Here is a 13,035-nt window from a genome sequence, read left to right as displayed (position 1 = left end):
AATTCCACACCTGATTTCATGTGATGAAGTCACAGTCAAAAGCAGGCACATTAAAATTGCTCTATATCCTTGCCTTTAGGCTATGTGTGTAAGGTAGATATGAAATATAAATACATTCCATGTTACACTTGGGCCACGTGCCCAAGATATCTCATTATGTATATGAAAATATTCTAAAATCTAAAAAAATATGAAATGTGACACTTTTGTTCAAAGAATTTATGATAGGGAATACTGAACCTGCATTAAAAATTTAAATGAAGAACACAAGCAATATAAAATTATGTTCCATAAAGGTTTTTTTGGTAAGATTTATTGAATTTATTTATTTGCAAGAGAGAGAGAGAGAAATGTCTTCCATCTGCTGGTTTACTCCTCAATTGTACCACAGCCAGTTCTGGGCCGAGCCAAAGCCAGGAGCCAGAAACTTTACCCAGGTCTTCCATATGGATGTCAGGGCCCCAAATACTTGAGTCTTCATCCTCTGCCTTCCCAGGCGCATTACCAGAAAGCTGAACTGGAAGCAGGAAAGCTGGAACTTGAACCAGCACTTCCATATGGGCTATCTGCATCATAAGCAGGGGCTTAACCTGCTGAGCTACCATGCCAGCCCCACTCCATAAAGTTTGATGAGGGAAAAGGAGATAATTTTGAGACAAGGAAACAATGGGCAATATTGGTTTTCTCTTCAGCAGCACTGATTGTTAAACAGCAAAGCAATTGCACCCTTAAAATTGTGAGTGGGAAATTATTTCCAACCTAGAATAATATACCCAAACTATTACTAATCAAGTATGAGAGTAGAATGAAGTAATTTTTAGACATGCATAATCTTAGAAATTTTACATTCAGCACATTCTGTTTGAAGTTTTTGAGAATATCCTTAGCAAAAGAAGAGAAAGACGTGGGATTCAGGAAACAGTGAATCCCACCTAACGTCATAGTAGTAGAGGAAAACCCTAGGTCAGTTAGGTGGTCAACCTAACTGAGTAAGAAAAATTTATGGAATCATCTTGGAGCCACTTTTCTTTTTATTTATTTATTTATTTATTTGATAGGTAGAGTTACAGACAGTGAGAGAGAGAGAGAGACAGAAAGGCCTTCCTTCCACTGGTTCACTCCCCAAATGGCAGCTACGGCCGGAGCTGCACCAATCTGAAGCCAGGAGCCTGGTGCTTCCTCCTCGTCTCCCATGCGGGTGCAGGGGACCAAGCACTTGGGCCATCTTCTACTGCCTTCCCAGTCCACAGCAGAGAGCTGGACTGGAAGAAGAGCAACCGGGACTAGAACTGGTGCCCATATGGGATGCCAGCGCTGCTGACAGAGGATTAACTTACTGCACCACAGTGCCGACCCCATTGGAGCCACTTTTCTGCAAAATTAGGAACCTTGGAAACACTTGAGAATGAGTTAAAGGTCAGTGGAGTGTAGAAAAATAAAAAGAGAATCTATCTGCTCTCGAGGGGCCCAGAAGAATTGCTCTTTTGCCCATGTTGGAGAAAAGCACGCAATATACTAGACGACTCTAGAGTGACTACCATTTCCAACAGTAAAGCTATTAAAATATTTCTGTTAGTTTCCACTAATAGGCCCACCTCAGAAACTGAATTCGATAAAACAAAATATAAATGTTATCAACCCTGAAAATACAAAGCAGCATCCAGTATGTGAGAGTGGTAGGAGAGTGGAGGGAAGAGCAATAGTGGTCATTTTCTCAGCAAGAAGAAGAGAAGTACAGTCATTAATAGACCAAAAATATGGTGTTTAAATCAACCATTTAAATTTGTAACAGTCACCAAGGCAACATCTATAAATGATAATATAACTATTGAAAGGAAAGAGAAGAAAGATGTGGCATATCTGAGCTTTATTCTCCATCCTATCAGAAAGTAAAGTCAACATGTCATGTCCACCATCAATAAATCAAAAGACAACAGTCTAAACATGTAATTAGATTTGTGAGCTGGAAGACCACGCCTTCACCACACCCCCTGTGTGACCTCATGCCCCTACCTGACCAACTGTGCACCCACCTGCCAATCAGACTAATTAACCACTCCCCTTTGGAAGTGGATTAAAGGCCTGGAACACCATGGGCCCAGCCCTTTCCTCCCCTTTCCCTTCTTTATCCTCCCTGCCCCTGATCCCTTTGCTGCACCTTGCCTTCAGAGCGCGTGGCCTTTGGGCCACCTGCTCTTTTCTTTCCAGCCTGCATGCTTTTCCACGTGGCTGGCGCCTGGTGCTCGGTATAAATCCAGATTTCTCCTCTCTTTTAGAGGGGCCCTCAGTCTCCTATGCATTTTTCGCACTGAATAAAAAGCTTAAAAACTTAAAACCATATGATTTAGAAATATCGAGAGAACCACAGGAGGAATTCTGAATAAATGGCTTTTGCTTCCCTCTAAAAGCTGGGATACAGAGAAGTAGCAGTCAGGCAGAAAGCTTGTTTCCACTGTAAATTCTTCACAAATATCTGATTTTTAAAATTCATATTTATGTTTTTATATTTATTTGGTAATTTTTTATAAAATACTAAAGCTCCATTACTGCTAGTTAAGCAATATAATTTCTTAAATATTAGATATGTTGAAAATATTTCATTTGCTATATATCACTTTTCTTATATATTTATTTAATATATCCACCCAGTAATTTCTTCTTGTATTGTTAAATAACATAGACATGGTAAAAAGTATACGTGCATCTAAATGTGTCAAAATGGTGTTATTATCTTTGATGAAAAAAGTCATGGACTTAGAGTTAATGAAAGAAAAACCATGTGATATTTTCCTGGAGTTTGCCTTGGTTGGTATTTATTTATCTTGTTTGTATGTCCTTTCTCATTGCTAGGCAATGGAGATATTTATACAATTACATCATCAATTTTTTATTATTATGTACTGGAAACTTTGATAATAAAATGAGAACTCATCTTGTGCACTAAACTCAATTCAGAACAATTTCAGTTAAAAAATTGGAAGAATTATGGAAACAACCAGCCAACTACTAATAAATATCACATGTACGATAAATTGCACAAAACCTGAAAATAATATGTTCTTTGTTAACATCAAGTAAGTATTCAGTAGAATGAGGTTTCAGTTCACTATCACAGTGTATTAAAGATATTCAATGGTTGTTAGTGATAAATCACATAGCAAACAAGTGTAATGATCCGTTTTATTTATTGCCATTTCTTAATGCCAGATTATCCACTAACTCTGAATGATTTTAAATTAGAGTAACTTGTGTAAAATATAAAAGGTCTTTATTATTTACAATTCTTCATATCAATATGCTAATATTGTTGGCAATCTTTATATTCTAGAACATGACTATTGCACAAACTGGGTTGGCACATTTTTATTTGTTGGCTAAAAAAGCTTGATCGTGGTAGTAGATCTCTGAGGATCCAAGGGAAGAAACATGCAAACTTGGGCTGAACATATTTACTTTTTAATAAAAAAGTCAATTTTTATTATACTTTTACTTTGATCGAGTTTATAGCCATTTGAAACATGGCCTTGAATCAAGATGCTAGACTTTGAAATGGATTTTGGTTAATTTGCTTTGGGAAGTCACTGTGTAATCCCAAGTCCTCAAGTTGATTTCTTCTGTTTTGACTCTCTTGTTTTTACTTTGATGTAGCAAACAATTTCCATTTTTGATTGCTTTGCAGAAAATTTATATTATGCAAAACTCAAAAAAGTTTCTTAATGGGTAACTACAAAATCATATTATTCAAGGGCACTTTCTGAGTAAAGTATCACTTTAATTTGTTTTAGCAAGTTTAATACAACTCACTTTTTTAAAAAAAATTTATTTATTTATTTGAAAGTCAGAGTTACACAGAGAGAGGAGAGGCAGAGAGAGAGAGAGAGAGATCTTCCATCCGATATTTCACTTCTCAACTGGCCACAATGGCCGGAGCTGCATTGATCTAAAGCCAGGAGCCTGGAGCTTCTTCCAGGTTTCCTACATGTGTGCAGGGACCCAAGGTCTTGGACCATCTTATACTGCCTTCCCAGGCCCATAGAGGAGAGCTGGATCAGAAGTGGAGCAGCTGGGTCTTGAACCAGTGCCCATATGGGATGCTGGTGCTTCAGGCCAGGGCTTTAACCCACTGTGCCACAGCAACGGCCCCACAACTCACTTTTTTTTTTTTTTAGAATTTTTTTTAACTTTTATTTAATGAATATAGATTTCCAAAGTACAGCTTATGGACTACATTGGCTCCCCCCGCACCCCGATGACTTCCCTCCCACCCACAACCCTACCCTTTCCCGCTCTCTCTCCCCTTCCATCCATATCAAGATTCATTTCCAATTTTCTACATATACAGAAGATCAGTTTAGTATACGTTAAGTAAAGATTTCAACAGTTTGCACCCACATAGAAACACAAAGTGAAAAATACTGTTTGAGTACTCGTTATAGCATTAAATCTCAATGTACAGCACATTAAGGACAGAGATCCTACATGAGGAGTAAGTGCACAATGACTCCTGTTGTTGACTTAACAAATTGACACTCCTGTTTATGGCATCAGTAATCTCCCTGTGCTCCAGTCATGAGTTTCCAAGGCTAAGGAAGCCTTTTGAGTTCTCTGACTCTTATCTTATTTAGGCGAGGTCATAGTTAAAATGGAAGTTCTCTCCTTCCTTCAGAGAAAGGTACCTCCTTCTTTGAAGACCTGTTCTTTCCACTGGGATCTCACTCACGGAGATCTTTCATTTAGGGTTTTTTTTTTTTTTTTTTTTTTTTTTTTTTTTTTTTTTTTTGGCAGAGTGTCTTGGCTTTCCATGCCTGAAATACTCTCATGGGCATTTCAACCGGATCCGAATGCCTTTAGGGCTGATTCTGAGGCCAGAGTGCTGTTTAGGACATCTGCCATTCTATGGGTCTGCTGTGTATCTCGCTTCCCATGTTGGATCACTCTCCCCTTTATTTATTCTATCGGTTAGTATTAGCAGGCACTAGACTTGTTTATGTGATCCCTTTGACTCTTAGTCCTTTCATTATTATCAATTGTGAACAGAAATTGATCACTGGGACTAGTGAGATGGCATTGGTACATGCCACCTTGATGGGATTGAATTGGAATCCCCTTGTATGTTTCTAACTCTACCATTTGGGGCAAGTCAGCTTGAGCATGTCCCAAATTGTACATCTCTTCCCTCTCTTATTCCCACTCTTATATTTAACAGGGATCACATTTCAGTTAAATTTTAACACTTAAGAATAACTGTGTATTAATTACAGAATTAAACCAGTCATATTAAGTAGAACAGACAAAAAAAGCTACTAAGAGGGATAATGTATTAAGTTGTTCATTAACAGTCAGGGCTATGCTGATCAAGTCACCATTTCTCATAGTGTCCATTTCACTTCAACAGGTTTCCTTTTTGGTGTTCAGTCAGTTGTCACTGATCAGGGAGAACATATGATATTTGTCCCTTTGGGACTGGCTTATTGCACTCAGCCTCATGTTTTCCAGATTCCTCCATTTTGTTGCAAATGACTGGATTTCATTGTTTTTTTTTTTTTTTTTTTTTTTTTTTTTTTACTGCGGTATAGTATTCTAAAGAGTACATATCCCATAATTTCTTTATCCAGTCTACCATTGATGGGTGTGGGGAGCAACCCGGACTAGACTAAGTTACTGGAATTAAGACTTATTCTATGCATCTGCTCTCCCACAATATGGCGCTGGGAGAGGAGAGAACAGCTTCTACGCAGCTGCCTCTTGCCAACTTGAGTGATGACCTCCAGGAGCTGATCCTGCTCCTGATTGGAGGAGAGCAGCGTACTTGGCGTGTGGGCAGCCGAGTTAGGATTGGCGGAGGAGGACTATAAAGGAGGAGAGAGACGGAATGCACCAGGAACATCTAAGGGGAACATCTAAGAGGAACACCTGTGCAGCCCCCGAGCGAGCCGGCCGGCGGTGTGCCGCTCCCCCGCGGAAGTGGGGAATGTGGCAGGGGGAACCGCCCTTCCACGGAGGTGGAAGGGTCGGTAGCCAACCCGGGAAGAACCAGCAACAAACCCGGGGAGGGCCAAGCAGACGAAAGAACAGCGCAGGGTCCTGTGTCGTTCCTCCATGAAGAAGGGGAGCGACATAATGGTGCCGTGACTCGGATATGAAGCCTAGGCAGGGTTCAGTGTTGCTCCTCCACGAAGAGGGGGAGCGACAATGGGAATTTAGGTTGGTTCCAGGTCTTGGCTATTGTAAATTGTGCTGCAATAAACATTAGGGTGCAGACCGCTTTTTTGTTTGCCAATTTAAATTCCTTTGGGTAAATTCCAAGGAGTGGGATGGCTGGGTCGAACGGTAGGGTTATCTTCAGGTTTCTGAGGAATCTCCAGACTGACTTCCATAGTGGCTTGACCAGTTTGCATTCCCACCAACAGTGGGTTAGTGTCCCTTTTTCCCCACATCCTCTCCAGCATCTGTTGTTGGTAGATTTCTGTATGCACAACTCACTTTTATTATATAGAAGATAATTGTATGTGAGCCCCAAATTTGCAAATATCAGATGCACACTGGATGACTTGGGTACAAGGAGAAGGTAATGAAAATGTTCTAGGTAGCTGGCCTAGACTAACATTTATTCACTGCATTTTTATGTCTCTTTCAGTTAAATTGTGTCAAGTTGTCATTTTTTGTTTATTATGGAGAAACACAATTTGGAACAATATTAATTACAGACAATTAATGTGGAATATGTGCATTTCCTATATAGCCCCAAGTGGTAATCTTAAATTTTTTTTTAAGATTTATTTATTTGAGAGGAAGAGTTACAGAGAGAGGGAGAGGCAGAGACAGAAAGAAAGGTCTTGCATCTGCTGGTTCACTCCCTGAATGGCTGCAAGGGCTGGAACTGGGCCAAACAGAAGCCAGAAGCCAGGAGCTTCTTCTGGTCTGCTACACAGATGCAGGGGCCCAAGCACTTGGATCATCTTCCACTACTTTCCCAGGCCATAGCAGAGAGCTGGATTGGAAGTGAAGCAGCTGGGTCTTGAACCGGTGGCCATATAAGATGCCGGTGTCGTGCCCAGATTGTTAGATCCCCACAGAGACTCCCAGAGAGTCGATCACACTGAACTGCAAAAGCAAGGTTTATTCGGGAGTACAAGCCGCGACAGGGACCCCATCCAACCAACAGGCACAGCAGAGGAAGGAGTGAGGCCCTGTCTTTGTTTGAGAGAGTTTTTAAAGGAAAAAAGGGCTACATCAGCAGGAAAAAAGAGTTACATGCAGTATGGAAGGTCGGTACAGGGAGTTACAGCGGGGGCTTACAGCATGGAAGCTTTGGGCGCAGGGAGTTACTTCGTTTAGCAATCTCTACTGTGCTGTCCTTGGTCTACCAAGCTAGCTGTCCCTGGTAAGCTTTGATATCTCCAGAATGCCTTAATGCCTGCTTTTACAAGGACTCAGGTCTGCTATGGGAAACGGAGGCTGCTTTTTTTATTGTTTTAAAATTGAGTCACTTTGGTTCTTCACCAGAACTGCAGGCAGTGGCTTCACCTGCTATACCAGAGTGCCAGCCCCAAACCTCAAATCCTAAAACACATAGTAGAAAAAATGAAGGGTTGTAACAAAAGAAGGACAAAGGAGAGAGGAAAAAATGATGCTAATGAGGATAATATGTTTAAACTGTGATAAATGACCCCTTTGAAGTTAAGAGAACTTTTATTTACTGAATTCCTTGAAGAATGCCTCTGGATGCTTGTGCTTCTTTTGGAAATGAAGATGATCCTTCATCGGATCTTTTCTGTGCATGGCATGTATGTCTGTGAATTAGAACTTCCGTGCTGACAAGTTTGTGGGTTCATAGTCAGGTGACCCCAAAGCACTTGAACTCATAGTTATTTTTGAAATTTATAACCCAATCTTTAAAAGGCTAAATTATTGTTCATTATAGTGCATCCATTTGAAGACACAGCCTGAGACAATTAATAGACTTTGCTAGAAGCTTCTAGAAAAGTTTTCACTTGTGTCATGATGTTCTGCAACAGTTAACTCCCCGCCCCCACCCCCCTTTGCAGGAATGAAGATGTCTAGCCAAGCACCTCTGGACACAGTAGCACTTTATGCACCTAGGATCTCTTACTTAGTCTTATGACCCTATTCTTGAAATTTCTTTTCTACTTGGTAGTTAATCCCAAATTTTTAAATTTCCTTGAATGGATTTCTTTTGAAAGTTTTTGGACATATGAAGTTCCTGTGAAGCTCCTCCAGTATCTGTCTCCAAGATACTGTTAAATTTTGGCCAAGATGTACTGTAGTGTAGACCAGTCCCCCAAATACTGTATTAGAATTTCATTCAGCACAGGTGTGATACACAGGAGGTAATTAAAATTACATCATAATCGGTTGGAAAAAAAGTGTGACTAAAGATCTTATTTTCATGCAGAGAATATGTTTTAACATAGATAATGTTTATTTTGCTTAAAGGTTCAATTTTTTTTTTTTTTTTTTTGATAGGCAGAGTGGACAGTGAGAGAGAGAGACAGAGAGGAAGGTCTTCCTTTGCCGTTGGTTCACCCTCCAATGGCCGCCGCGGCCAGCGCGCTGCGGCCGGCGCACCGCGCTGATCCGATGGCAGGAGCCAGGTACAAATTTTTACAAAGATTTGTTTACTTACTTATTTAATTACTTTAATTATTTACTTACTTATTTTACAGGCAGAATGGCGGAGTTAGAGATGAGGGGAGAAAAGTCTTCCAGCCTCTGGTTCGCTCCCCAAATGGCCTCAATGGCTGGGGCTTCACCAGGCAGAAACCAGGAACCTAGAACGCCCTCTGAATCTCCCATGTGGGTGGCAGGGACCCAAATGCTTGGGTTATCTTCCGCTTCTTTCCCAGGTGCATTAGCAGCAAGCTGGATCAGAAGTGGAACAGCCAGGGCTCAAACAGGCGCTCTAATATAGGATGCCAGCATTGCAAGCAGTGGCTTGATCAGTTATGCCCTAATTCCAGCTCCTAAAAGATTCATTTTTATCAGGGAAAACACATAACTTCCAGTTCAAAGATAAAGAAACAAAACCAAATTAAGCAGTCAAGCAATGTGTTCTTTAATCTCCAAAATGCCATATAACTGCCATATCTTTTATTACTTAAAGAAAAACACAGATAATTTTTGGTAGAGTGGAAAAATAGGTTTTAACAGAGCAGTGGGACTTTTTCAGCCATGGGCAGTTGTTTGCTGTTTGTAATTCTAAAATTTAAACAATACCATAGAAAGTTTAATTAAAATCTATAATGTCACAAATCTAGCAAGGCAATTTCCAATTTTGCTTCTTTTTTCATATTTTTGGTGCAAACATTTAGTTGGGCACAGAGTATGGCTTACATCCTTGTTAGCCTGATAGGACAAAGGGAGTTTGAAAAGGAAATCAAGAAAAAAATATATAGTAAAAGGTTTACTGTTTCCAGCAGGGCAATCTTCCCAAAAGTAATTCCTTTTGGCCTTAAATCAAAGGGACTAGATAAGCAGTTCCTCCCACTGGCCTGGGAAAAGTGCAGAGCAGATTGATTTTGCAATCTACTCAAAAAAGACTGTGGGAATCTTGAGACTAGAAATGTGGTCAAGGTGAGGTCAGTCCTGGGCCATTCATTCATTCATTTATTCATTTTTTTCATGCAAACCTTTCCTGAGAGAACCTGCTATGTGCCACGTGTTGTGAATTGGGAAGAAAAGATGAATTAAAATGAAAGTCCTGACCTTGTAAAGTTTAGACCATTGAAGATGGTGATAGGCAGATAAATAACACTCCAGGGTGTCAAGGTGGTAACAGAAGCATCCACAGAGTGTGGTTGGAACAAAAGGAAAGGACAGCTCAATTTACTATGGAATTTGGGCAGTTCTCCAACAGGGAAGCTCCTGAAGAATAGAGGGAGTTTACAAAATAATAGATGAAATGGTGCGAAGAAGGGCAGAGCCCTCCAAGTAATTCAGTTAGATTATTTCCTGGGTGGCAAATTGGCTGATTTCACATGGAAAATCAGGAAGAGACATCATAATCTCTGCCACAGAGCATCTAAGGTGTCATATATCATGGTTAAAGCTTTATCAGTATTATCTCATTTCACAACTATTTCATGTTAGATATTATCCCCGTTTTACTAATGAGGAAGCCAACTCTTAGAGGTTAGACAATTAGCTTAAGGTAACACAGATTCAAATCTACATTTGTTTGTTGCTCTGTGATTAGTGAGGTCATTCAGTCTACCTATGCAGTTTTTAGACTACCAGAAAATCTAAAATCTGTCTCAGGTGGCCAAAGAGAAATACAAACTTAAATATGGATATACAGATTTTATTACCAAAAAACGATCACAAAGAAAACTAAATTCCAAACTGAGTCCCCAAATAGTCAAACTAATTTTATTTAAGAAATTGTTGAAATCAGGAAAACCATCCACAGCTGGCTAATATGGACTCAGAGCTAGCATTCCATGTTCACTGTACTGGTTACATGGAGTCTACCTTTGCTTCACTCTTCTAAGAGACAGATTATTTAGACTGAGGTTACATTTCTGGCATCTTAATTCAATGGGATTCACTTGACAAAGTCTCCTGCAAGCACTTTGTAGTGCCTTCAATTATAATTTTAATGAGACATTGCCATCTAGAGGCATTCAACAGAGTTGATCTGATAGTGCTATACCAACACCTAGATTCAGTTCAGGCATTTTGAAGCCAGATATTAGATTAAAATAAATTTTTAAAATACACTTTAAGAAAACTACTCTGTATATATATTTGAGAGTCAGACAGAAAGAGAAAGTAAGCGAGCAAGGGCTTCCTTTCACTGGTTCACTGGCCGTGTTAGTCAGCATTTCCTTATTTTAACTAAACCTGAGAGGAACTTCAGGAAAGAGATTTATTTCAACTTACAGTTGGAGGTTACAGGATCAGGTGGCAGCAGAGCTGAGAGTGTGGTGGAGGATGGTTGTGACAGATGCTAAGACAAAGCTGTCACGTGGTGGGCAGGAAGCAGAGACAGAAAAACTAGGCAGAACTGGAACTCAAATAATCAAATCTGTGAGAATTGTCCTCCAAAAGGCACACTTGCAGTGAACTCCCCCAAGACCTCCCTCCTGACTGCCGTTATCTCTACCCTTCATCTGTCAACTACTCACACCAAAGTTTGAACAGCTGCACAAGTTTTGGGAGACAAATCCTGTACTACTAAACTCCCCAGGACATCTACGTGGGCCAGGGCTGGGGCCAAAGCTAGGACCAGGAATTCAGTCCAGATCTTGTACAGACCTGCAGTCAGAAACTGCAGCTGTATATGGAACTCAAACATTTCAGTGTGGGACATGGGTGTGTTAACCACTAGGCTAAAGACCCTGCTGATACAGTACTATTGTATTTATCATATTGTCTGAAGATATTGCCAATAATTCTTAACTTCACTAATTATAAAAGGATTAAAAGTATCTTTAAAATATTCTGGTCACATATACATTAATTTTTTAAAATTATTTTCTTTCCTCTAAAATACATTCACTCTTTGACCTGTGTTATTCTCCTCTAAGATCAGTATATCATATATTTTTAAGGCCACCAATCAATTTTGTGTTTGTTAAGCAAAAACAAACATTTGTAGTCCATTTTTCAGTTGTTCAATGATTGTGTTCTGGAAATTATTTTAGGTGGTTGTGAGGATGTACTTTTCTTTGGAAAGAGATATTATTAATAGGAAGTCACAGGCCAATTTCTTCAGCATCCAAAAAATATTGAAATACTACATCTTTCTAGCAGAGGGAAGAGTACACTAGAAAGGAATATAGTGTTGATGCTTAGATGTGCATGAAAGGCAGGGTTGGGAACATGAGTGTGGGATAGAAACTGAGTTAGAAACAGGGTTTTATCTAATATTAAATTTACTATTTGCCTCTTTTTTTTTTTTTTTTTTTTTTTTTTTTTTTTTTTAGTAAAGCTTCCTTTTTCTTTGTCTTATCTGTTTGAAGTTAGGTTTTCTTTTCTGCTTTATATTTGGGTTCTCAACTGCTTAGCCAGAACCTTGGCTGTAGGTGACTTGAGACCCTCTTCCACATGTCCTCTTTCCCCAACCTAGTAATTATAAGCTTGGCAGTGCTCCACTCGCATTCCTCATGATGGCAAGGTGATTCCTGGGAATCCTTCTTAAAGAAGTAGGATGGAAGAGGAAGATGATGGGGCACATATCCAAATCCTCAAGTGAGGGTCATCACTTGAATCTGAAGTTTCATCTCCACCTCCCTGCCAAGTTCATAACCAGGGAGCTAAACATTTAAGCCTTATTACTGTGCTCAGTCATTATCCAGTCATCCATCCATCCATTTATTCACTCACTCACAAAACACACATGCTTCCGTGTGTGTGCTATGTGCCAGACACCATGCTCAGCCTAGCACTAAACTTGACAGCAGTGATTCTTAGCCCTCTGCATCCTCCATCTTCCCAGTGTCCCTCTAATGCCTTCCCTTCTCTGTAGTTTGATTAATCTCTTTTCCCTTGAACATGTTAAGCCATCGGTGGAGAGCTCTGTTCTACTCAGAACACCAGGCCTAGTCCTGTTGAGATTAGGAGAGACAACTTTGAGTGGAGGCAGGAGGGGCACCTGGGACACCTTTTTAAAATGACCACATGATGCTCATCTGCACTACCAGCTTCACTGCAAAATCTGGACAGTTTTCCTTAACCAGCTTGGATTCTGCAGGAAATGACTTCATTGTCTTCCTGAAATTTCAGGCACTTGTTCCAGGTTTTTATAAAATATCTAACTCCACACCGGTTTTCCTGAACAGCTCTTTCAACAAGTGAGAGAAGGCTTGCTCAGCTATGATAGCTCCCATGTTTATTCTCACAACCCGACTTCCTGCCTCAGTAATTTTAGGGGATATGCCCCAGAAAACTTGACCTTCTACCCACTCTGTTACCCTCTGCGACTTCACAGGCAGGTTTCATGGCCCGATCCCTGACAAGGGAAAGCTAGCAGGAAGAAGGCCCCTGGGACCAATGACTTAGTTCCTAAGCTGC

At 40.1% G+C, this 13,035-nt stretch overlaps 1 protein-coding gene across 8 annotated transcripts in view; it reads left to right on the top strand.

The window, feature by feature from the left end:
* The window catches only part of C2H8orf48 (chromosome 2 C8orf48 homolog), a 289,137-nt gene that overhangs the window by 78,965 nt on the left and 197,137 nt on the right, over window positions 1-13,035 (top strand). For 6 of the 8 annotated variants that reach the window (XM_070068499.1, XM_070068500.1, XM_070068497.1 and 3 more), the window contains exon 3: window positions 8,488-8,615. The exons of the other annotated variants lie outside the window; for them this stretch is intronic. The gene's annotated coding sequence lies outside the window, so the exon portion shown is untranslated. The remainder of the gene's footprint in view (window positions 1-8,487; window positions 8,616-13,035) is intronic. 8 annotated transcript variants of the gene reach the window in all.

The sequence above is a fragment of the Oryctolagus cuniculus genome, chromosome 2, assembly GCF_964237555.1.
Source record: "Oryctolagus cuniculus chromosome 2, mOryCun1.1, whole genome shotgun sequence".
Taxonomy (NCBI): domain Eukaryota; kingdom Metazoa; phylum Chordata; class Mammalia; order Lagomorpha; family Leporidae; genus Oryctolagus; species Oryctolagus cuniculus.
This window is presented reverse-complemented; position numbering and strand designations above follow the sequence as displayed.